We start from the raw sequence: 26,153 nt of genomic DNA, 5'->3' as shown, positions 1-26,153 counted from the left end.
GGCTTTCTGTTTGTCTGTTACTAGTGTATAAGAATGCTTGTGATTTTTGCACATTGATTTTGTATCCTGAGATTTTGCTGAAGTTGCTTATCGGCTTAAGGAGATTTTGGGCTGAGACGATGGGGTTTTCTAGACATACAATCATGTCATCTGCAAACAGGGACAATATGACTTCCTCTTTTCCTAATTGAATACCCTTTATTTCCTTCTCCTGCATGATTGCCCTGGCCAGAACTTCCAACACTATGTTGAATAGGAGTGGTGAGACAGGGCATCCCTGTCTTGTGCCAGTTTGCAAAGGGAATGCTTCCAGTTTTTCCCATTCAGTATGATATTGGCTGTGGGTTTGTCATAGATAGCTCTTATTATTTTGAGATATGTCCCATCAATACCTAATTTATTGAGAGTTTTTAGCGTGAAGGGTTGTTGAATTTTGTCAAAGGCCTTTTCTGCATCTATTGAGATAATCATGTGCTTTTTGTCGTTGGTTCTGTTTATATGCTGGATTACGTTTATTGATTTGTGTATGTTGAACCAGCCTTGCATCCCAGGGATGAAGCCCACTTGATCATGGTGGGTAAGCTTTTTGATGTGCTGCTGGATTTGGTTTGCCAGTATTTTACTGAGGATTTTTGCATTGATGTTCATCAGGGATATTGGTCTAAAATTCTCTTTTTTTGTTGTGTCTCTGCCAGGCTTTGGTATCAGGATGATGCTGGCCTCATAAAATGAGTTAGGGAGGATTCTCTCTTTTTCTATTGATTGGAATAGTTTAGAAGGAATGGTACCAGCTCCTCCTTATACCTCTGGTAGAATTCAGCTGCGAATCTGTCTGGTCCTGGGCTTTTTTTTTGTTGGTAAGTTAGTAATTATTTCCTCGATTTCAGAGCCTGTTATTGGTCTATTCAGAGATTCAACTTCTTCCTGGTTTAGTCTTGGGAGAGTGTATGTGTCAAGGAATTTATCCATTTCTTCCAGATTTTTGAGTTTATTTGCATAGAGGTGTTTATCCATTACTTCCAGATTTTCTAGTTTATTTGCAGAGAGGTATTCTCTGATGGTAGTTTGTATTTCTGTGGGATCAGTGGTGATATTCCCTTTATCATTTTTTATTGCACCTATTTGATTCTTCTCTCTTTTCTTCTTTATTAGTCTTGCTAGCGGTCTATCAATTTTGTTGATCTTTGCAAAAAACCACCTCCTGGATTCACTGATTTTTTGAAGGGTTTTTTGTGTCTCTATTTCCTTCAGTTCTGCTTTGATCTTAGTTATTTCTTGCCTTCTGCTAGCTTTTGAATGTGTTTGCTCTTGCTTCTCCAGTTCTTTTAATTGTGATGTTAGGGTGTCAATTTTAGATCTTTCCTGCTTTCTCTTGTGGGCATTTAGTGCTATAAATTTCCCTCAACACACTGCTTTGAATGTGTCCCAGAGATTTTGGTATGTTGCGTCTTTGTTCTTGTTGGTTTCAAAGAACATCTTTATTTCTGCCTTCATTTCGTTATGTACCCAGTAGTCATTCAGGAGCGGGTTGTTCAGTTTCCATGTAGTTAAGTGGTTTTGAGTGAGTTTCTTAATTCTGAGTTCTAGTTTGATTGCACTGTGGTCTGAGAGACAGTTTGTTATAATTTCTGTTCTTTTACATTTGCTGAGGAGTGCTTTACTTCCAACTATGTGGTCAATTTTGGAATAGGTGTGGTGTGGTGCTGAAAAGAATGTATATTCTGTTGATTTGGGGTGGAGAGTTCTGTAGATGTCTATTAGGTCCGCTTGGTGCAGAGCTGAGTTCAATTCATGGGTATCCTTGTCAACTTTCTGTCTCATTGATCTGTCTAATGTTGACAGTGAGGGGTGTTAAAGTCTCCCATTATTATTGTGTGGGAGTCTAAGTCTCCTTGTAGGTCTCTAAGGACTTGCTTCATGAATCTGGGTGCTCCTGTATTGGGTGCATATATATTTAGGATAGTTAGCTCTTCTTGTTGAATTGATCCCTTTAGCATTATGTAATGGCCTTCTTTGTCTCTTTGGATCTTTGTTGGTTTAAAGTCTGTTTTTTCAGAGACTAGGATTGCAACCCCTGCTTTTTGTTTTGTTTTCCATTTGCTTGGTAGATATTCCTCCATCCCTTTATTTTGAGCCTATATGTGTCTCTGCACATGAGATGAGTCTCCTGAATACAGCACACTGATGGGTCTTGACTCTTTATCCAATTTGCCCGTCTGTGTCTTTTAATTGGAGCATTTAGCCCATTTACATTTAAGGTTAATATTGTTATATATGAATTTGATCCTGTCATTATGAATTTAGCTGGGTATTTTGCTCGTTAGTTGATGCAATTTCTTCCTAGCCTTGATGGTCTTTACAATTTGGCATGTTTTTGCAGTGGCTGGTACCGGTTGTTCCTTTCCATGTTTAGTGCTTCCTTCAGGGGCTCTTTTAGGGCAGGCCTGGTGGTGACAAAATCTCTCTGCATTTGCTTGTCGGTAAAGGATTTTATTTCTCCTTCACTTATGAAGCTTAGTTTGGCTGGATATGAAATTCTGGGTTGAAAACTCTTTTCTTTAAGAATGTTGGATATTGGCCCCCACTCTCTTCTAGCTTGTAGAGTTTCTACTGAGAGATCCACTGTTAGTCTGATGGGCTTCCCTTTGTGGGTAACCTGACCTTTCTCTCTGGCTGCCCTTAACATTTTTCCTTCATTTCAACTTTGGTGAATCTGACAATTATGTGTCTCAGAGTTGTTCTTCTCGAGGAGTATCTCTGTGGCATTCTCTGTATTTCCTGAATTTGAATGTTGGCCTGCCTTGCTAGGTTGAGGAAGTTCTCCTGGATAATATCCTCCAGAGTGTTTTCCAACTTGGTTCCATTCTCCCCATCACTTTCACGTACACCAATCAGATGTAGATTTGGTGTTTTCACATAGTCCCGTATTTCTTGGAGGCTTTATTCGTTTATTCTTTTTTCTCTAAACTTCTCTTCTCACTTCATTTCATTCATTTGATCTTCCATCACTGATACCCTTTCTTACAGTTGATTGAATCGGCAACTGAGGCTTGTGCATTTGTCACGTAGTTCTCGTGCCATGGTTTTCAGCTCCATGAGGTCTTTTAAGGACTTTTCTGCATTGGTTATTCTAGTTAGCCATTCGTCTAATTTTTTTTCAAGGTTTTTAACTTCTTTGCCATGGGTTCGAACTTCCTTCTTTAGCTCAGAGTAGTTGGAATATCAGAAGCCTTCTTCTCTCAACTCATCAAAGTCATTCTCTGTCCAGCTTTGTTCCGTTGCTGGTGAGCAGTTGTGTTCCTTTGGAGGAGGAGAGGCGCTCTGATTTTCAGAGTTTCCAGTTTTTCTGCTCTGTTTTTTCCCCATCTCTGTGGTTTTATCTACCTTTGGTCTTTGATGATGGTGATGTACAGATGGGTTTTTGGGGTGGATGTCCTTTCTGTTTGTTAGTTTTCCTTCTACCAGTCAGGACCCTCAGCTGCAGGTCTGTTGGAGTTTGCTGGAGGTCCACTCCAGACCCTGTTTGCCTGGGTATCAGCAGCAGAGGCTGCAGAACAGCAGACGTTGGTGAACAGCAAATGTTGCTGCCTGATCGTTCCTCTGGAAGTTTTGTCTCAGAGGAGTACCCAGCCGTGTAAGGTGTCAGTCTGCCCCTACTGGGGCGTGCCTCCCAGTTAGGCTACTCAGGGGTCAGGGACTCAGTTGAGGAGGCAGTCTGTCCATTCTCAGATCTCCAGCTGCGTGCTGGGAGAACCACTACTCTCTTCAAAGCTGTCAGTCAGGGACATGTAAGTCTGCAGAGGTTTCTGCTACCTTTTGTTTCGCTATGCCCTGCCCCCAGAGGTGGAGTCTACAGAGGCAGGCAGGCCTCCTTGAGCTGAGGTGGGCTCCACCCAGTTTGAGCTTCCCGGCCACTTTGTTTACCTACTCAAGCCTCAGCAATGGCGGGCACCCCTCCCCCAGCCTTGCTGCCACCTTGCAGTTTGATCTCAGACTGCTGTGCTAGCAATGAGCAAGGCTCTGTGGGCGTAGGACCCTCCGAGCCAGGCGCGGGATATAGTCTCCTGCTGTGCCGTTTGCTAAGACCATTGGAAAAGCCCAGTATTAGGGTGGGAGTGACCCAATTTTCCAGGTGCTGTCACCCCTTTCTTTGACTAGGAAAGGGAATTCCCTGACCCCTTGCACTTTCCAGGTGAGGCGATGCGTTGCCCTGCTTCAGCTCATGCTCGGTGAGCTGCACCCACTGTCCTGTACCCAGTGTCTGACACTCCCCAGTGAGATGAACCTGGTAACTCAGTTGTAGATGCAGAAATCACCCACCTTCTGCGTCGCTCATGCTGGGAGCTGTAGACTGGAGCTGTTCCTATTCGGCCACCTTGGCTCCCGGCTCCACATTTTTCTCTAAAAGATTGAAAGTTCATTTCATCATGGCTTTTTCGTCCTCATAGAAAACTCTTACGGTCTGGGATGAAAGCATCTGACTTCAAGGGTGAATTCATGGCTGATGAATATTTCCTTTGGGTACCCAATCCCAACAACTCTTCTGAATGTAAGCAGTGGAGCTACAAAGACATTTCCAGACCAAAGTCACAATGAGACTGACTGCACACAGAAAATGTGTTAATTAGGATAACACAAGCTTCTGTAACAAGAAGGTACCACAATGTATAAAGGCACAAACACAATAGAAATTTAGTTCTCATCCACATTTTAGTCCAAAGCTAACATTTCTAATCAGTGGATAGCTCTTCTCCACCCAATGATTCAGGAATCCAGCCTTGTTCCATCTTAAGGTTCCACTGTACTAAGAAAGAGAGAATGTAGATTATGGAGGCCAATAAGTTCTAGTAAGGGAAATGTGCCAAAACTGAGGCCATAAAAAATTAAATGTGATATGCAAATAGAGTGCCATTGGGTCTAGTACCTGGTCAACCATGAGGGCTATCACTGTCTTCGTCTGCAAATCTCTTGCCCTTTGATCAGTGTCTAGCATGTAATAGGTGCTCAGTAAATGTTTGTGAAAGAAATGAATGAATGATTATCCCACCAGTTCTATTCCTTTCTTCCCTGACTTGGGTCACCTGACAGAAAAGCCAAATTCCTGGTCAACTATTTCGGGCCACTTCAAAAGTACATCTGTTGAGCCCAGAGTCCACTGGTTAGTCCAATGTTCCTCCTCCTGCTCCCACAAAATCCTGAATTAGTTACTCATCCATTTTACAATTTGCTTTTATTAAAGAGAAATTTAAAATTATATAAATTTGGGAGTATCCAAAACAATCTGGTGTATGGGTGTTTTACCCAAGGATCTCTGATTAGAGGTTCCCTTAGAGGGCATCTAGGCCCACAGCTGAAAAAATGACCCAGCTCGTGAGCCAACCCGCTTGGAAATGGCTTCCTGGAGATGAATTCTGAAGGCAAGCATGCTGTGATTGATTAGTAATGTCTGCCATAGGCAGAGAAAAGGAAAATGATAAACAAAGTCCTGTGTAATCTGCTAGACCCTATCAAGTCTAAGATCCTCATATGTATAGGGCTGAGTCAAAGAGAAGTGGTACACAACCACCATTGGAGACATAGGTTGGAGGGCCTAGAAGGTCCCTGGAGGCAGAATGAAAAAGGATAGAAAATGGGTGGAAGGTCTGCTGGAAAATTCTCTTAGAGATAGAGAATTTAAGAGAGCTAACTGCTAGGAAAAAGTCAACGATTGTAGCTATCTCTAAGAAAAAAGAAAGGAGTCAGAGCATGGGGTGTGATGTGGTTTGGAATCTTGCTGGGCTTGGTCAACCTCATTTGTGCCAGGTTAGAGGGGGAAAAAGAAGCCTGCTTTCCTTGCCCATGTTTCTTTCCGTATATCATAAGGTAGTTTCATGAACTCAATGGGCAATAGGTAGATGGCTGGGGTTCTCCTAGGCCTCTGGGATGCCTCCCATGGAGATCTGGGCACAGAGGGCACCGTCCAGCCCCTGAGCACCACGACTCACCATACTTGGTGCTTCCTCTGTGCCTCCTCTGTGCTGGCTGCTGGGGATCCAGAGACATTGAATCACAGCCCTCAACCCAGGTGAGCTCACAGTCTAGAGGGAGACAGAGAAGTCCTATATTTCTTGTATCCTAAGATGATAGGTTACAAAACAGTTTATCAATTTAATGACAGAATTTTAGGAAGACAAAAAAACAAACAAAAAACCAACCAAACAACCAACCAACTGAACAAAAAAAACCTCCCAACTGAACCAGAGTCAGATTGTAGGAGCTATCCTGACTTTACCAAAGGAAAAATGGGACCACCTGCATGATTTTTAATCAAGGAAATAAATTCAATCAGTGGTTAGAATACAGAGTAATCTGTGCTGTGATGTGGAGAGTGCTGGGGAAGGTGTGATTGATTCTGCCTTGGAAGGGAGGTCAGGAAGGTCAGGGCCCTGGAAAAAGGACATTTGAGGAGGAGTATGCCAGGCTGACAAAGCGGGAAAGGGATTCCCAGCAGTGGGAATGGCATGGTCAAAGGAACAGGGCATATCCATATCCACAATAGCAAGAGCATGTGTAGGTGAGCCTGGATAGTCAGCGTGCAAATGGTGAAGGGCCTCTACAACTAGAGCAGCAGGTGGGAAGTGAGGCTGCAGCCAAGAGAGAGCCACAGCCCCTTTCAGAACAGGGGCCCAGAAGCCGATCAGCCATCACAGCTCCATCTCCTTCAGCTGCTCCCAGCGTGGGAGCACAGATGCTTGGTAACCAAGGGATGGTCTATTTAAAGCCACCTGTAAGTTGGTTCGAGAAGACACACTGTAGGGTAAAGAAGGAGAGAGGGAAGGGGAATGTCAGGAGGAAGAAGCACGCAAGAGGGCTCAGGAGGCGGGATTCCAGCCTAGGCTCAGCCCTGAGCTCACCATGGGGCCTGGGGCAAGTTTCTGCCTCTCTCTGTGCCTCAACTTCCTCAGTCTTGTGTAGTGGTGAATTGTGTAGGCTCAGGAACTGGCTGTGTGGGTCCCAGGCTAGGCTTCCTCACCTGTGATCTGCGAGCATTGGTCAAAGTACTTAACCACTGTGCCGACGTTTTCTCCTCTGTAAAACTGAGATAATAATAGTAGCTACCTTTTAGAGCTGCTGCGAGGATTAGATGAGGTAATGCATGTAAAGCATTTATAACGGTTCCTGGCACACACTAAACACTCACAATCAGCTATTTTTAAAATTATGATATGATGATGGTGTTAGACTAGCTTAGTCGGTTTTAAACCTTAAACCTTGGAATCTCTCTCCTAACAGATTTGGAAACTCAGTGGGTGAAAAAGGTCACATTGAGCTCTTCTGGCTGGAAGGTGGAGACCCTGAGCCTTGTCGCTTTAGCATCCCCCTTACCCAGGACTGCCTCCCAGCTCCCCGCACCCCAGGCAACTCTGCAGAACCTTTAAGCTCCAGGAAACCCAGATTAAAAGCAATTGTCCCGGAGGCTCTCTGAGGTCTTTTTCAGTTGCTCTTTTTAATCCAATTCTTGCTTCAGAAGCTTGAGTTTGTATCTGGAAAAGCTGTCTTTTACAGCTCAAAATCCATTTTCCAAAAGCATCAACTGAGCAGGCCCTGGGGGACAGTGTGGTAAAGGCAAACCAAGGCAGATATGGAGAAGTGAGGAAGGTATTTGAGCAACAGCTCACAAACAACCAAATACCACCATTATGGTTTTTTCTTTAAGTCAATACATTTTCATTTAAGGAATTTTACATGTTGTGATTCATTCCACTGCCCATCAGGGTCATCTTAGTTCCTCCAAATCTTGAGTCAAGTTTTATCTTCAAGATAGGCCTTTCCAGAGATTCATGCTGAATCCACAGTCATTCTGTCCATCTTAGTTGGGCTTCTTTTATCTCCACTTCAATACAGACATACTGATGAAATACTTTACAAATTTCCTACCCAGAATCTTTAGGGTCTAGTTCTTCAAATAATTCACTTTAGGGCTCTAGCAGTTGAATTGTAGAAAGCATATTGCTATTTTGGCTAATGAGCAAAAATGCATTATTCTTTAATATTTTTCTAATGTTGAAGTTGTGTTGCATCCCATTTTCACTCGTGACTTTAGCAGAAATGTTACAGGTCTCATTGTCACCACTGTGATGTGTTTGCTGTGAATGGAAACATAGCTTGTTTCTCCATGTAGCCCCATTAACAATCTCTGGATGGCATGATCGACAGTGCCTATTCTCCTTGAGAATGGGGCATCACCTTCACAGTTCTTAGGATAAGCTATGCAGATGTGACTGCCTTCATTTGTCACAGTCCAGGAGAGTTTCTCATTCTTTTTTCTCTAGATGGTCAGGCGCTGTCACTGTCCTGTGTGCAGTGTGCCATGGTTGTCTCTTCTCTACTTAGGAACTGTCTTATTTCCTCACCTCTAATCTGAGAATAGCAGATGACCAACAAATCAATATTGGATCTATCAAAGGGATCTGAATATGGGCACCTCTATGTGAACTGCTTCAAGCTGGATTCAATGATGACCCAAACAGATTAGATCCTGACCATGCGGACGTTATTGTCTAGGGGGAAAGATCAATTAGTGTAAGTGTGATAGGGATCAGGACTTGAAAGATAAGATTCCAAAGTCCAGAACAACCATTGTGGGACCCTAAAACCAATAAAAAGTAGGGGTTTGCCTTCAGGATCTGCTAGGGCTGAGCCTTGGAAGGACCCTGAGACACTTCATCTTGAGGTCCTGAAATGGAAGATCTCTTTGCTTCCTGGGACCTCAAGACCCACAGCAGAGTTCTGCCTGGCTTTTCAGCATATACAGATGGCTGGCTGCTTGTTGTGTATGCTGTCATAATTGCACATGCACTTTAGACATTGGCCATTCAACTTCCAAGGCAGGCTATGGAGGCCACAATGAGCAAAAGCTAAGGATACAAGCCCAATCCACAGTTAAGTCCTGACCCCATCACACTTATTGATCTTCCCTCCCAGAATAACATCTGCATGGCCAGCATCCACATATGTTTGGATAATCATTGAATCTAGCTTGAAGCAGGCCACATAGAGGTGCCCATATTCGTCCCTTTGATTGATTCAGTATTGATTTGTTGCTCGTTCAGCGCCTATCTTCATTGACTATCCTCTGCTTGTCCTTCATCTGCATCTTCCTCTGGTCACATACCGGCTGCTTCAGCCACCTTGGGCTTGTTACTGTTGTTTAAGCACTCCCGCCGCTTAATGATCAGGTTCTCTCTGCCTGGAATACCCTTTCCTGCATCACTGCCTTCTTCCACACCTACTAAGCTCCTACTCAATCCTCAAAACAATTCCAAATGCCACCTCTTCTAGGAAGCCTTCCTAGATCACCTCAGAATTTTTTATTCCTCCATTTCCTGTCCTCCCATAGAACTTATACAGTATGTGACATTCCACTTGAATCTGAATTATATTTTTGTCATTGCCCCCACTATGTTATAAAGCTCGATGTGGGCAAAGATTTTTATCTTACTGGTCTTCATAGTTTAATGTTTGGGGGAAGTCCATGAACTTGGCCTTTTTAATTCCTAGGTCTCTCTGGGTATGCAAACTGACAAGTTATCTAATATGTCTGAGTTTCACTATTCCCACCTGTAAAATAGGGATTTTTAAAAAACTTGTGGCAAGTTTATTGTTAGCATTAACTAAGATGACTTGTATGAAGTAATAATGAAAATAAAATAATAGTAATGAGAGCTGATATTGACTAAGTGCTCATTTAGGCACTGCTCTAAGCTTTTTACAAGTAGCTCATTTAAAACATTTTTAAAAATTTTGAAACAATGATAGATTTGCAGGAAGTTGCAAAGATGGTACTGAGAGATCCCATGTAAAGATAGAACTGAGAGGTCCCTTTCACCTGGTTTTCTCCAATGTTTACACATTACATAATTATAGTACAGTTTCAGAACCAGGCAATTGACTGTGTGAGTATTGTTCTGTGTCCTTTTCTCACTTGTGTAAAATTGTGAGAATCTTACACAATCACCACCACAATCAAGATACAGAACTCTCCCATGTCCACAAAGATCTCCCTTGTGCAGCCCCCTCAGAGTCATACCCACCCCTCTCCCTTCTGCCACCCCCAGCCCCTGGCAACCAACTATTAGTATGTTTTCTATCTGCAAAATGTTGTCATTTCAACAATGTTATCTAAGTGGAAGGGCAAAGTATATGACCTTTTAAGATTGGCTTTTTTTTTTTTCCCACTCAGCATAATGCCTTTGAGATCCATTCAGGTTGTCTGTCTATAGTTCATTCCTCTGTTCCTGGTGAGTTCTGTTCCGTGGATATGCCACCAATATACCACTGATATACACCGATATACCACTGATACATGACTGACTGACAGACCATGGTTTAACCAGGAAAAGTATCTGGGTTGTTTCCAGTTTTTGGCTTTGACGTATAAAGCAGCTATAAATATTTGTGTATAGATTTTTATTTTGAATATAAGTCTTCGTCTCACTGGGATAAATGCTTGGGGGTGCCATTGTTGAGTTACATGGTTAGTATATGTTTAGTGTTTTAAGAAGGAAGTCAAACTCTTTCCGAGAGTGGCTGTACCATTTTACATTCCCACCAGCAATGTATGAGTGATTCAGTGTCTCTACATCTTTGCTGGAATTTGGTGTTGCCACTATTTTAATTTTATCTGTTCTAGAAGGTATGTAGTGACACCTCATCATGGTCTGACTTTCCATCTCCCTAATAGCTGGTGATGTTGAACATTTTTTCACTGTTTATTTGCCATCTGTATATTCTTTTCAGTAAAATGTCTCCACACGTCATTTACCCATCTTCTGGTTGGATTGTTTGTTTTTTAATGTGGAGTTCTGGGTATTCTTTATATATACTAGATATAGGCCCTTTGCCAGCTATGGGATTTGCACAATTAGCTCAATTAATCCTCACAACAACTCATGAAGAAGATATTAGGATTATCTCAATTTAATAGATGAGGAAGTTGGGGCACTGAGAGGTTAGCACTGTGTGTGGCACACAGCAGGTTTCCAGGGAAACATCACAGTGAGTTTCATGCAGATGGAACTCAGACCAAAGGTACAGGAGCTCAAGATACCTTGGTGGAATGGTGGGGCTGTTTGAGATAAGGAAGAGGAGCTGAAAGTGAAGGCCAGCAATGAGTAGAGGGACTTCATACCAGGCCATCAGCCCATTTACCAGGTTGAGGAGTTGAGGCACAAGCACTAGAACGGATTTCTATCTGTCTGTGTCATTAAGTTTCTGTAAGTTTCACTAAGTCTTTGAAAATTGTGTCTCTTTTCAACTGCATCCTACCTTTCTCCTGTGCTGCAAGGTTTGATGGTAGCTGGCTGGTTTCTACTTCGGGGACTTTTTTTTTTTTTTAAAGAAGGGATTTCTCCTATGTCTTCTCTTTCCAGGGCACATGGAAGCAGGCTGCTGCTGCTGTCATGGAAAGCACAGTAACGAGTCAGGATACCAGTTGTCAGCCCCAGCATGATAGTGAATACTGGGGGAATTGAGTGCAAATAATTTCCCTGGGCTTTCCATCTCCATATCTGTAAAATGGGAGTGACAACAGTAGCTAGCTGGCAGAGTGATTGTGTAGATTAAATAGAGAGGAGAGGTGGAGAACAGGGGCACTGGTAACACTCATGGGTTCAGGGTGGAACTCTTTCCTTTCTAGCCATGTAAACCTGAGCAGCGTGCTTAACTTTGCTTAACTTTTCTTTTTTTTTTTTTTTTGAGACGGAGTCTCGCTCTGTCGCCCAGGCTGGAGTGCAGTGGCGCAATCTCGGCTCACTGCAAGCTCCGCCTCCTGGGTTCACGCCATTCTCCTGCCTCAGCCTCTCCGAGTAGCTGGGACTACAGGCGCCTGCCACCACGCCCGGCTAATTTTTTGTATTTTTAGTAGAGACGGGGTTTAACCTGGTCTTGATCTCCTGACCTCGTGATCCACCAGCCTCCGCCTCCCAAAGTGCTGGGATTGCAAGCGTGAGCCACTGTGCCCGGCCGACTTTTCTAAGCCTCAGTTTTCTTATCTGAAAAATGCGGACAATCATAGTTCCTACTTTATGGACTTGGTGTGAGGATTAAATGAAATACTGCACATAAAGCACTTGCACAGATCCTCTCTCAAGATGAACATGATTAGTAATAACTAACATCTATCAAGCACTTATTTTGTGTCAGAATCTGCTTAAGTTCATCAAAACTAAGATTAGACACCAAGACAAGGACTTAGGTGCAAGTTTATATGGGAGGGGATCCCAGGAAGCAATGTGAGAGAGCAGGGAAGTGAGATGGGGAGGAGTCGTTTTGGTGGGCAATGGGGACTCGGTCCCACTGGGCACCCTCTTAGAGACTGAGAAACGCACCTCAGAATCTTCACTGCTGTGTTTATCCACCATCTTCCAGTCCTCATTGGTGGAGGGTCACTCCTGGGGCATTCATTCCACCACACGTTTGACTTGCCCTGTGCTTGGGCTAAGCATATAACCATGACCAGGGAGCATCCTCAGGAGAAAGACTCAGGAAGGCATTGGCACATACAAGGAACTGAACTATCTGTATGGGGCTTTGAGGTTGGCTGAGGGGAAATTGATGAATGCTAGCAGTGTCTGCTACACCACTTTAAGCACTTTATAATATTAACTCATTTACTTCATGCAACAACACTATGAAATGTTCTATTATTATCCCCATTTTATAGATGAGGAAACTGAGACACAGAGGGGTTTTACAACTTGATCAGGGTCTCCAGTCAGTCTAATTTCAGAGCCTGCATTCTTTTTTTATTATTATTTTTTGAGACAGGATCTTACTCTGTTGCCCAGGCTGGAGTGAAATGGCACGATCATGACTCACTGTAGCCTCAGCCACCCAAGCTCAAGTGATTCTCCCACCTCAGAGCCTCCCAAGTAGCTGGGACCATGGACACACACCACCATGATGGCTAATTAAAAAAAAAATTTTTTTTGTAGTGATGGGGTTTCACTATGTTACAGCCCAGGCTGGTCTCAAACATCTGGACTTAAGCCATCGCCCTGCCTTGGTCTCCCAAAGTGCTGGGATTACAGGCATAAGCCACTGTGCCTGGCCAGAGCCTGCATTCTTTTGAGAAGTTTTGATCATAATTCTCAGTAAAAAGTATATTTTGTATCACAATTCTGCTCCCAAACACACTTACACTAAATAAATAAAAGATTCCTAAAACAATACTCATCTGTACCACGTGCAATGCACTCTGAAATTTTCTTTTTATTTTTTCAATCACGTTATTTTAAAAATGGTGTTAGTCACCCACTAAATTGTTTTCATAACCCAGTAATGGGCTGCAACCCACGGTTTTGGAAAAGACAATGCTCTAAAATTCTATTTTACAGGACAATGTTGATGTCATAAGGCTGGCATGGGGAATGATATGGGGTAGGTGCCCAGGGAAGGTTGGTTTCCTTGTGTGCCCTTTTTGGCAAACCAGAGCCTATGAGCTGCTACCTTCTAGGCTTGCATACAGAGGCCTGGCTGGACCTAGCACATTTCTTAAATCCTAGACTTGTCCCAGTGGAATCTGCTCAGCCTCGTCCCTGGGGATGGGCACCATCTTGGGCTGTGACCTTCAATTCACCGGCTCCCCAGAAGCCAGCTCCTCCTTGGGAGGTGAGGTTATACCCTGTCCCCACAACGTTGTCATTTCCTTCCCCTGAGTCTCTCTGTGTGAGGATTGTTCCCCTAATCAGGATGGAGACGCAGTTCATTACAAGCTGGTGAGGCAACGGCTCTGTGCTCCAGGCCCGAGACAGGCTGTCTGGGAGCTTGGCCAGCCTCCCACTGCCCCGGACATCAGGGCAGTGGCCTCAGAGCAGAACCAGCTCGCTGGGTTTGTCTGCCTCCTTCCCAAGGGACACAGGCAGACAGACACTGTTTGCTGAGACTTCCACAGCTTTCATTATTATAAAACCTCTGCCATGCTCAGACAATGAGTTTCAGCAAATGATAGCACTACTTCCGAGAGCATCTGTAGAGCACCTAGAGTAACAACTGGACTTTATTGAGTGTTTACCATGCACCAAGCCCTGGGCTAAACACTTTACCTGCAGACTGTTCGTCTTTACAGCAAATCCAGTAGGTAGGTGTAACTATCCCCACTATACAGATGCAGAAATGGAGGCACAGAATGTTTTGGTAGCTAAACAAGCTCACCAGGAGGCTAGAAGGTGGCCACACCTAGCTGGCCCCACTGACTCCACCAACTGCCTCCCTTTGCTGTGTTGCATACAAGAATGTGACTCCAAGTTTTTCCTTCCTTCTGGATCCAACTCTGGCTTCACTCTGCTCAGCAGCCAGGTGAGTTTCCATAGGTGACTTTGTCTCTCTGAGCCAAGTTTCCTCATCTGTAAAACAGGGCCTAGTGGTACTTCCTTCCTCAGGCTGCTAGGAAGAGTAAATGAAATAATGTATATAAACGCATCTCCTGGAGCTCCTAACACATAAGAGGTGCTCAATAAATCTATTTATGAAAGAGTCGATTCGGCTGTTTACCTACTGACTTGACAGTATCCCACAGCCATTTCCCAGAGGCATGATGTCACCATCCAGAGGATAATAGCCAATCTAGAAACCTCCATGTGTTCCTGGGCTTCTCATATTTATGCCTTGTCTTGCCCCACTGCCCCATCTTACTGACTTCCCTGGGACAGAAATCTCCAATATGACTAATATCTCTTGGAGGGCTATGAAGAAGCCATTCATTTCCTCCAACAACAGACCCTTCCACCCAGGATGAGGAGAATAGCCATGTGGTGGCTGCAGAGCCTGGTGCAGAAATTCTCGTTAGCTGCAGTTTAATTACTGCCTGCCGTATAGGTTCTTAATAACAGTAAGTCCCAATTAGTTGCTTGTTACTTCAGAAATAATTACTGATAGTGGACCTTTGTCTCTGTTTTAATTCCAGCTTCATTCCCAAGCTGCGGAAGTCTAAACAAGTGGGCATTTTTAGCTGAAGGAGGTGGGGAGGATCGGGGATGCGTGAGGAATGTCTGCACAGAACTGCGAGTTTCACTGGGGTGCATGTGTTTGTCTGAGATGAGTGGAGAAATGGCTGTGGCCATTTCTCACCTCTGTAAAGAAAATCCTGGGCCCCTGTCTTGAGCTAAGGACAGGGATGGGGCCGTGCTCTCAAGGGCAGGTGGGTCTGGACATAGCATTCTCTGCACAGAGAGACCACGGGGGAGCTGGCCTCCAGTTATGACCCATGCCAATGGCATGCCCTTCCGCTGCCCTGGGGGACCAGGCCCCAGCCACTGACCAGCTCAGAGGCAGATGCCGCCGCCCCCTGACAGTGACAGGCACAGCCAGATGGAAGAGCGGCTTTTGGGAGCCGGGAGAGGGGAGGGGGTGTGCCGTCTCTTCCTCAAGGGCAGTGCCCCAGCCTCAGCCACACTTCTGATCTGCAGTCCAACAGACCTTTCAGGCATGCCAAAGAGAACCTGGGGGTACCAGGGGGTCCTCAGAGCTCACACTGCACTTGTGGCACCCACAGCGAATAGCCGTCTGTGAGCCGAGGAAACTGTACACAGGTAAGATGGTCACTGTGCTTTGTTTGAAGTAAGATAGTCTCCTAGCTTCAGGGAATTCTTTTTCAGTCTGACCTGCTTTTATGCTGCTTTGCCTTTTTAACTTTTATCCTATTGTACCTGGGAAGCTATTGTACTGCTGATGAGTTATTGTCTGCTGAAGTTATGTAGCGATCAGAGCTAACATGTGTTGGGCATGCCAGACCTTCTTCTAGGTGATATGTATGTATTTATTCATTTAATCCTCACAGACAATGCTCTGAGGTTAATATAATTATCAGCCCTCATTTGCAGATGAGGAAATGGAAGCACACAGAAAGATTAAGGAATTTGCTCAAGGTCACCCAGCCCATATGTGGCAGAGCTAGGGAGATTCCCTCCCGGGGAGTTTGACTCTACCACCAAGCTTTTGACCAGTAGGTTATCCTGCCTCTTATGTAAAGGACTTGACCCATTAGAGAATGGGATGCTTCACAATGCAAATACCCCTGTGATTTTTCTTTAGTTGGCTCTGCATAATACTTTCTTTTACGGCCTGTGTGTGTGTGCGTTTGGTGATCCTTGTGTTGATTTTTGGTTCCAACTGTGTTCTCTGAAAGCTTCTCTCCATTTGAAATGTCAGGGTCCAGTCAAATGCCTCTGTTCTTAGTGTTTGTGCAGTTTCCGTGATGGATGAAATGGCAGGGGCACTTCTGAGCCCAGCCTAGGACTGTGGCCCAGGCCACCCACGTTTGGAGGTGACAAAGCCCTCTGTGCCATCATGCTGGCCAGCGTTGGTCCTTTTCAATGTGTCCTGTCCCTCTTTCCTCATGACCAACTTGTCGAGGGAAGACGTCGCACTGCTGAGCCAGTAATTTGCTTTTATTCTCGCCATGTTCTTTGGTTTCTTTCCCCCTGAGAATCGTTTCCAGTGGAATTGCAAACGGTTTGGCTGGAAAAACCTGCTGAAAATCCATCCTTTCTCATGTTTTCCTTCTTACCTCCTGTTCGTTTCATCCATCCGGCCAAACTGCGAGGTTGTCTTATTGTTAATAATCTGGGCTACTCTGTGTTTGGAGGTTCATTTGGAAAATTGTGTCCAGCAGGCAGAAATGCTCCACTTCATCTCAGACACAAAGGCGTTCTTTGAAGGTACAAAGGGTTTAGTATTAAATAAGTAAGCAAACAAGCCTGGCCTTTGAGGAGAGAAGTGTGGAAGGGGTAGGGAGAAAAAGAAAACTGCCTCATCAAACTGTACCTTGGTTTATTTAGACAAGGGGAGCTTATTTGTGTTTATTTTATGCTCACGTCCCAAGGTTTCAAGGAATGCTTCTGTAATCTACTCCAGAGGCATCAGGGCTCTTGCCAGAATCCCTTGATGGCCAATCTTTTTGAAGTGTCAGGTGAAATGTGGGTGAAGGGACTATTCTGTTTGAGAAACAGCATGAGGGAGGGCTGATCCATTTTTCTAGTTACTGGGAACGTTTCCCTTCACTACGAGGGCTGATGCTCTTCTCCTGGCAGTATCTGCCCAGAAAAATCTCGAGCCTCAATGGGTATATCTCTTCCTTTTCTCTCTCTCCAAACTGAATTGCATCTGTATCTTAGTTTGGATCCTCCAACACAGACTGTGAAGTAAGTATTTCAGTGCAAGGTGCAAATAGCTTATTTGGGAAGCGATTCCAGGAAGCACTGTGAGGGAGTGGGGAGTGAGACAGCAAGGACAAAGCCAATAAAAGGTGTGCTAATGAGTGGGTCACTATAATGGGCAGCTGGGCTCAATCCCACAGGGGCCCTCTGAAGGACTATGTTGGACCTACCTCAGAATTGTCCCATGGAGGAACAAAGAAGCTGGGGTGTTTATGCACCAACTCATCTGCCTCATTGGGTGTGATTTTCTCCTGGGATGTGAGAACCCCAGCACTTGTGGCCTGCCCTGTTTGATGCACAAGAATCTCTCAGAGACAGGATGTCCCTAGGTGAGGGACATGCCCACTGTCTGTGGATGACCTCCAGGCTAAGCCAAGGGAATATGACAGGGTGTCAACAGCATCTGCTAAAGCAATCAACTGCTCCAACATTGTGTGTACTGGACAAAATTATAAGAGTTGCCAATATTTACCTATAACCTCTAGCCAGTTACATGTGTATTAATCTTATTGATCCTCCAAAACTTTTGAGGAAGAGCTGCTGTCATCATCTACAGTACAGCATTGTGGCTAAGAACGTGGACTCCAGAGCCAGAGTAACTGGGTTCAAATCTCACCTCTTCTGCTGGGTATTTGTGTGATTTGGGCGGGTTTCTTAGCTTCCTTGAGCCCCAATTTCCATACCTGCAAAATGGGGATAACAATAGTAACTACTTTGTAGTATTGTTTTTGAAGATCAAATAAGTTAATACACGTAAAAGCAATTATAATAGTAGGCATATACTAGGTATTAATAAACACTAGCTGGTGTTATCCTACAGATGAAGAAATTGAAGCTTAAGGAGGTTCTTAGCTGGAGGTTTTGTAGCCACCAAATGGTAGAGGCAAGATCTTAACTCAGGCTTTCTGCAGCAGCATCACTTTTTCTCCTATACCATGTGACTTTGTGATCATTAATACATGAGAAAGCACTTTCTAAACTGTAAAGTGCTCCACAGAAGCTTTGCTTATATACTATTTCTCCTCCTTGGAACAGCAGATACAGTCTTGTTCTCTCAAGAGCTTCAGCCTGGTCTTTGAATTCTGCTATCTGTCATCTCTGTACACCTGGCACTGGGCACAGTGTCTGGCTGGGTGTCAGCTAGGTGGATGTTACCCGAAGCCCAGGACTGGCCCAGCGATCCCTTCCTTCAGAGCTCCTGCCTATGAACTTCTGCTCAAAGTCAGGCCCTATCTCTATCACACACCCCAATTGCTGCTGCTTCCTCCTCCCTACTGCCCCTACACCCTACTTGGAACATCTTCCCTGTTCCACCCTGCCTTCTGCCTGGTCCAGTGATTATCTCCCACACCCCACTTCTACAATTTCTCCTTCCCTTGCCTCCACACTGGCCCTCCGGCCTCCCCTCCTAGACTCAGAGCAGCCCTCTACTTGGTCCTTTTTGGATGGTGCTCTTGGGTATATGTGTCAGTCTGGGCTTCCTACGCTGACCATAAGTTTCTTGTGGGCATAACTGAGTGGCATTTTTTCCTTTATTCATTTATCCATTGTGGTCCCAGACATGGTACCCCATCTGATAATGGGGAAATGGGAACAGGCAGAACAAGATTGATCCATGGTTGAAGAGCTCAGTTTGGGGGAAAACTGGCATGCAAACATTGTTATCAGTGACAGTGAATCTTGGTGGGGACACAGAGCTGAGGTGCCCAGAGACTAGGATCCTCTCTCTCCATGAGATGGGGTCAGAGATGAAGTGACACTAAAGCTCAGTTGTTAGCTTAGGGATGATTTGGTTGCAAGGAAAATAAACTTGCTCAAGCCAGGTTATGGAAAAGTGGGAGTGGGAATCTTTTAGAAACAAAGAGCAGGAACTTCTCCTCTAGGAACCAGAGAATCATCAGGGCTGCCGACGTCTGTCCTGCTCCTCTCTGCATGGCTTCCTTTCTGCACACAATCCTACACTGCCCAGCTCTGAGCCTAGACGACCTGCCCCACCAGGGCCCCATGGTCTTGTTGTCCCAGTCTCGAATCCCTGTGATACTCTGATCGGCCCAGCTTGGGCTAAGTGTTCATCCCCAGTCCAATCAGCTTTGGCCAGGAAATCGGGGACGTCAAGTATGAAAAAGATGCACAATCCCCCAGTGGGGGTGGGAGGCAAGGAATGCATCTCTACAAGTCTTTTTTTTTTTTTTTTTGAGATGGAGTCTCACTCTGTTGCCCAGGCTGGAATGCAGTGGCGTGACCTCAGCTCACCACAACCTCCGCCTCCCGAGTTCAAGCGATTTTCCTGCCTCAGCCTCCCGAGTAGCTGAGACTACAGGTGAATGCCACCATGCCCGGCTAATTTTTGTATTTTTAGTAGAGATGGGGTTTCACTATGTTGGCCAGGCTGGTCTTGAGCTCCTGACCTCATGATCTGCCTGCTTCGGCCTCCCAAAGTGCCGGGATGACAGGCATGAGCCACCGCGCCCGGCCACTTCTCTACAAGTCTCGAAGGGAGAAGAGTATATTAGTTTCCTGGGGCTGCCATAACAAGTTACCACAAACTTGGCGACTTAAGACAACAGAAATTTGTTCTCTCACAGTTCTGGAGGCCAGAAATATAAAAATCAAGGTGTGGCAGAGCCATGCTCTCTTGGCAGACTCTAGAGGAAAGTCCTCCCTTGCCTCTTCCAGCTCTGTTGGCTCCAGGCGTCTCGTGGCTGTGGCAGCATCACTCCAATCTCTGCCTCTGTCTTCGCCTGGCCCCCTCTGCTGTGTCCTCTGCCCTTCTCTTCTCTTCTGAGGACATTTGTTATTGGATTTAGGGGCCACCCTAATCCAGGATACTCTCATCTTATGATCATTAACTTTACACCTGCAAAGATCCTTTTTCGAAATGTGGTTGTTTTTATGGATTCCAGGTGGACATATCATTTAGGGGACCACCATTCAACCCACTACAATGAGAGTCTGACAGATGGAGAAAGGGAGGAAGGGCATTCTAAGTTGAGGGAACAGCATGAGCAAAGGATCATTACTCAGGGAGCAATGACACATTTCTGCTCCGTGGGAAGAGGGTTCACTGATGGCAACAGAGAGGGCTGAGGTTACATAGGACAAGACCACAAAAGGACTTCCATGTCACATAGTAGCTTTGCCTTGTGGGCAGCAGGGGGTTCCACTGGTGGTTCTTGAGTGACAGAGGAGCGTTATAAAATTTAAAATTTGAATTGTAAGCTGATCCCTCTGGCTGCAGCATGAAGCTGTATTAGAGGGGGACAGAAATGGAGGGAGGGAGATATTCACAGTTATAAACACCCACTATGTGCCAGGCATGTTTCTAGAGACTAGAAATAGAGCAAAAGAGGGCCAGGCGCAGTGGCTTATGTCTGTAATCCCAGCACTTTGGGATGCCAAGGCAGGTGGATCACGAGGTCAGGAGATCGAGACAATCCTGGCTAACACAGTGAAACGCCATCTCTACTAAACATACAAAAAATTACTCTGGCATGGTGGCATGTGCCTGTAATCCCAGCTACTTGGGAGGCGGAGGCAGGAGGATCACTTGGACCTGGGAGGCAGAGGTTGCACTGAGCCAAGATTGCGCCACTGCACTCCAGCCTGGGCAACAGAGCCAGACTCCATCTCAAAAAAAAAGAAAAAAAGAAAAAGAAAAGAAAAGAAATAGAGCAAAAGAGAAAAGGGACTAGGCTGCTGCTATATTAGAGCAGCATATCTAAAGCAGGGAAAGAGGAAAAAAAGCAGAAGAACAAAGATGTGTAACATTAACTGGTAATAAGAGCTCAAAAGGAAAATCAAGCAAAGAAAGGGGTATAGTGAGTGATGGAAGGTTTTATATAGGAGGTTCAAGGACGGCCTTTCTGATGAGGTGACATTTGAGTAGAGCCTGAAGGAAGGAAGGGAGGGAGGGGGCTATAAGGGTTCTGAGGGAAGAGTGTTCTGGGCAGAGGGAATGGCATATGCAAAGGCCCGAGGCAGGAGCATGCTGGGCATGTTCAAGGAACAGCAAGGAAGAGCGTGTGGCTGGGGGAGAGGGAGCCAGGGGAAGAGAAGTAGGCAGTAGCATCAGAGAGGCAGTGGGCTGTATCACATAGGACTTTCTAGGGCCCAGTAGAACTTTGGCTTTTACTATGAGTGAGATAGGGGGCTTTGGAGGGTTTTAAGCAGAGGAGAAACATCATGTGACTTAAATGTTTTTAAAGAATTACTCTAGAGGCTGTAAGAAGAAGAGATTGTGGGCCTGGAGGTGAGGGTAGGAGGAGGTTACTGCAACAGTCAGGATGAAAGATGACAGTGGCTTGGACTGGGGAGGCAGCAGTGGTGTGTTTAAACGTGGCAAGGTGCTAAATATGTGCTCAAATCAGAGTTGATAGGATTTATTAATGGATGGTGTCTAGAGTGTGAAAAGAGGAGTCAAAAATGACTCCAAGGATTGGGGTCCGAGCAACAGGAAGGATGGAGTTGTCATTTATGGGGTTGGGGAACTACAAGAGGACTGGGCTGGAGCAGCTAGGATTGAGAGTTTGGGGACATATTAGGTATTGGTGGCTTGGGATGCATTAAATCATTGAATCTTGCTTTGTGCCAGGCAATGCTCTAACTACCTCATGGCTATTAACTCCTGTGACACTTGTAGCAGCCTCATGAGATGGGCACTTGTATCCCTCCATTTTACAGGTGAAGAAACTAAGGCACTGAAGTTGGTTGATATGGTTTAGCTATGTCCCCACCCAAATCTCATCTCGAATTGTAGCTCCCACAATTCCCATGTGTCATGAGAGGAACCTGGTGGGGGATTTAATTATGGGGGTGGGTCTTTCCTGCACTTTCTTATGATAGTGAAGGAGTCTCATGAGATCTGATGGTTTTAAAAATGAGACTTTCCCTGCACAAGCTCTCTCTTTGCCTGCTGCCATCCATGTAAGACATGACTTGCTCCTCCTTGCCTTCTGCCATGATTGTAAGGCCTCCCCAGCCATGTGGGACTGTAAGTCCATTAAACTCATTTTTCTTCCCTGTCTTGGGTATATCTTTATCAGCAGCATGAAAACGGACTAATACATTGGTTAACTTACCCAAGGCCTCCAGTTGGTGAATTGCAGAGCTAGGATTGAGCCCAGACAGCCTGTGTCCAGGGCTCATGTTCTAACCACAACATTGGACTGCTGCCTGTTTTTTGAAAGGTCCAGGGGAGGAGTTGGGGCAAGGGATATTTACTTAGGAAAGAAAAAATACCCACAGCTGCTTCTGATGTGCCTCCATCCAGCTGCCCCTTCAACCCCCAAACTCATCTAGATCTTTTGGGTTTGGGGGAGAAGCACTTAGTTGTCTGGCCCAGCACCACCTAAGATCCTCTCCCAAGGAGAGTAAAGGAAGATGGACTCCTCTGCACTGATCCTAAGTGTATTTACCGTTTCCTGTTGTCTGTGAAATGCAAGCTTTGTTTCTAACTATTTTAAAAACATATACTGCAGGAAAATAATGGCTCAGTGGACATGTTTAAGTTTCTGGGCCCCAAACCATTTCTAAATATTACTAAAAAAAAAAAAAAAAAAAAAAAAAAAAGGAAAGTCATGAAAAGCAGCACAGGCTCTACTTAGCTGAGACCTGTGCAAGGGAGCATGTGAGGATGGAATGGTTAGCGGGCAAGAGGGTAGGCACAGGCCTCCACAAAGCCTTCCTGGCATAGGCAGCAGCACCGCCTCCTGGACCTCATTTGTTTGCCTAGAAAGGACTCTTTCTCAATGCAGCCTTTTTCTAAGGGCTTCTAGCAAGGTCCCTGCAAAATGGGTCATTTCTTTTCATCAGATTTGGGATTTGGAAGGTCCTGGTATTCCAGGCCCTGGACAGGATTTGGGCATGGGTTGTGTTGTTTTGCCAGGACATCCTATTAACATGAAACCGATGCAACCTGCTGCTCATCTTGGAGTCTATGAGGAGAGAGGGATAGTGGATTACTCCAGGAAATCCAGGGGCCTGTGGAATCATACCATTTCAGACGGAGGCAAAAGATTAATCGGGATTAGTGAGGGGTCTGCATTCAAGACTGGTTTTGAACTATATAATTTTATCTGTTTGAGTTCCACTTAAGTGCTCAGAATTACTCAGAGGCAGTTAAGCAGGGATCCCTAGGGAGAGCTTGCTTTATTGCAGTTAGGAATAATCTGTGACTGGCTTCTTGGCAGCACAAGCCAAACTCCTTTGTTTGGCTGTCAAGACTCTGCAAAGCCTGAGCCTACTTACTGGTTTGTTATTTCAAAATGTATTGGATATTGGATACTATTACATGCCAGTAATTTGCTGGATGCTTTCACATTCGTTGCTTTATTTAACCTTCACCCTAATCCTGAGGCTTAAATGTTACACTACTCATTTATAGATAAAGAAACTGAGGCTCAGAGGTGTCAGCTTGCCCCAGGTGTTAAAGCTGACGAGAGTGAGTTTTGACTCAGTGTCCAGTGCTCCTCGCTGACCTCACTTCTCCATTTTCCACTTTTTTTTCCCTTAACCGTCCTCTCCTCACCTGCCCCTCCCAATTGCTTCAGCTAAACTCTGCCCAGTCCCAGCTCCTTGCCTTTCCTCTTGCTGCTGTTCCAAGCAGGCACTCAATGTTAGTCTCATCCAAATCTCCAAGCCCTGTCCTATACCCTGTTAATTCTTCAAAGTGCCCACAGAGGGGGACCCCAAAGGCCACTTGGAAGTGGAAGCACTCTAAATTACCTCTGCCAAGAGATGTGACACCCAGAACATCATGGAAGCGGACAAAAGAGTCTCCTACAAGACCCTCATCTTGTTTCTCTATTATCCTTTATTTTTTATTGTTTTAGCCTGTTATCAGGCTAATTGCAATCCCAAAGGCAGGCCACCAGCATGGCCTTACCTGAGATCTTAGAAATGCAGAGGCTCAGGCCCCACTCCAGATCCATTGACTCACAATCTGCATTTTAACAGGATCTCCAAGTGATTCTCCAACACTTTGAAGTTGGAGATGCATTGCTCCAGCTGGCATGCGCCTTCTACACTGTATGGGCCAGCTCCCAGGCCAGGGAAGGAAGAGAAGGATCTGCTTACAGCTGGGCTCTGATCTGCCTGCTCTGCAACCACACTGGTTACAGGGCTGCTCTCAGTTTGTGTCCCTGGGGAGTTTGAAGAAGGTGCAGTGGAGATGGCTCCTACCATCCTTTCCAGTTGGATCTTCAGCTCTTACTCTACACAGGCCCACAGGGGTGGCTATCACCCTCAATCCTGACTTCTTTCTCAGATATTCCACTGTCTGCCTTTGAAACAGGGAGCCCTCTTGGCCCAGAGGAAAGCCAGGATGATTGGTCCCTAGCTGCCCTGTTCTTGCTCTGCTAGGCCTGGGGACCAGCTCTGTTCCACCTTGCCATCATGAGCTCTGGGGAAGGCAGCCCACTGGTGAGCAGAAGAGGCACTGCCTTTCTAAGTGGAGCTAGGATAGCTGTCATCTGAGGTTGCAGCTGGAAGATGGGCCAGTTCCACTTAAATGTATCTGACTGCTACTTAACCCAACACTGCAGGTTCCTGCCATATCAGCTGATTGTACTCCTTGCCCCAAAGGAAGGAGTAAGCAGTTACTTCTTGCACACTGTCTCCACTCATGGCTCAGCTCTTTTCCTTGTCAGTCTTAGAGTCTCTAATGAATGGGTATGGCTGGGCTGAGAATACTTTGAGGGACAGGGAAGTAAACAGACTCCTGGAGCAGGATTTGAGATGGGAACTCAGATTACAGACTTCATAATCACAGCTTGGAAGAGAAGTGTCGTGTGTAAAGGGAACCAAGAAGACAAATATGTCATGTCCTTTTGAGACATTTCAGCAGAGATTCTTCAAACAAGATAACTGACCACAGAACCCTAGTCTTGCTTCTTTATTATTCTTGCTATTGTGCTAGATCAGGAGGCTAAATGCAATCCCAAGAGCTGCTGTGTATTGATGGCTTACTTTGATCCAGAGACTGTGCTGTGCACATCAATGCATTATCTCAGTGCAAAACCAGAACCTCTCCCAATTCTCCCATTTTACAGCTGAAGAAAAAACAATAACAACCCTGGTTACCCACCAATAGGGGGCAATTTTCAAATTCAGCTCTGACCTCAAAGACTTCTCTGCACTACCATGCTCTGCATTCCAGCAGAGCAAATGGGCTGCTTGGGGACTGTTCAGAGCTCTGTTGTTCAAATAAACAGAACTCATGCTTTCACTGCATGAACATAGATGTGTTCATAAGTGGTAAGATGTTGTTCAGACCACTGCCTCCTTCCTTGGGTGTCAGATCCCCTCATCTGCCATCATGTCCTCTCTTGTGCTATGTCCAGATGCCAGCTGAAGCCCAGCAGATGCCACTATGAAAAGAAAGCACAAGCAAAGCAAATCGACTGCCTTGCAGTGCTTATTAGTGCATGAACACAATGATGCCCTTGATGTTTTTCAGAGGAAGGGGCTTGCAGCCCAAGTCCACTTCGGGATGTGAACTTATCTCCACACAAAGGTTCAATTGAAATGACAGCGTTTATTTATTTTGAGGAAACTTGTCCTGTGTCAACCATGATCTGGAGGAGAAAAGATAGCCATATGCCATATGGGCAAGTCCCACACACTCACACACAAGTACTCCCATAAAACCTAGTTGTACTGACATTAGGAAATGGAAATACTTCTGTAAGAAACAGGGTTTCCTTCCCTTTCTTTTGGAGCCAGCTCTATTGGTTCCCTATTACTACTGTAACAAATGACCACTAACTCTGTGGCTTGAAACAATGCAAATTAATGACTTTCTGGAGGTCCGAGTTGAAAATCTAGGTGTCAGCAGGGCTGCATTCCTCCTGGAGGCTCTAGAGGGAGAATCGATTTCCTTGTCTTCCCCAGTTTCTAGAGGCTGCCCACACTCCTTGGCTGGCGGCCCCCAGGTGCAACACTGGCATCACTGTGACCTCT

The 26,153-nt window shown here is 45.2% G+C and overlaps 1 protein-coding gene and 1 non-coding gene across 2 annotated transcripts in view; one reads left to right on the top strand and one right to left on the bottom strand.

Annotated features, from left to right (window-relative positions):
- The window catches only part of NAV2 (neuron navigator 2), a 782,645-nt gene that overhangs the window by 244,165 nt on the left and 512,327 nt on the right, over positions 1 to 26,153 (top strand). The gene's annotated exons all lie outside the window — the stretch shown is intronic.
- Positions 8,087 to 8,222, bottom strand: LOC129485579 (small nucleolar RNA SNORA1). Its single transcript, XR_008658717.1, has one exon. It is a non-coding gene; the product is annotated as a small nucleolar RNA SNORA1 (small nucleolar RNA).

This window comes from Symphalangus syndactylus, chromosome 6 (genome assembly GCF_028878055.3).
Source record: "Symphalangus syndactylus isolate Jambi chromosome 6, NHGRI_mSymSyn1-v2.1_pri, whole genome shotgun sequence".
In the NCBI taxonomy this organism is placed as follows: Eukaryota; Metazoa; Chordata; class Mammalia; order Primates; family Hylobatidae; genus Symphalangus; species Symphalangus syndactylus.
Note: the sequence above shows the minus strand (reverse complement) of the source record. Positions and strands in the feature narration are given on the sequence as shown.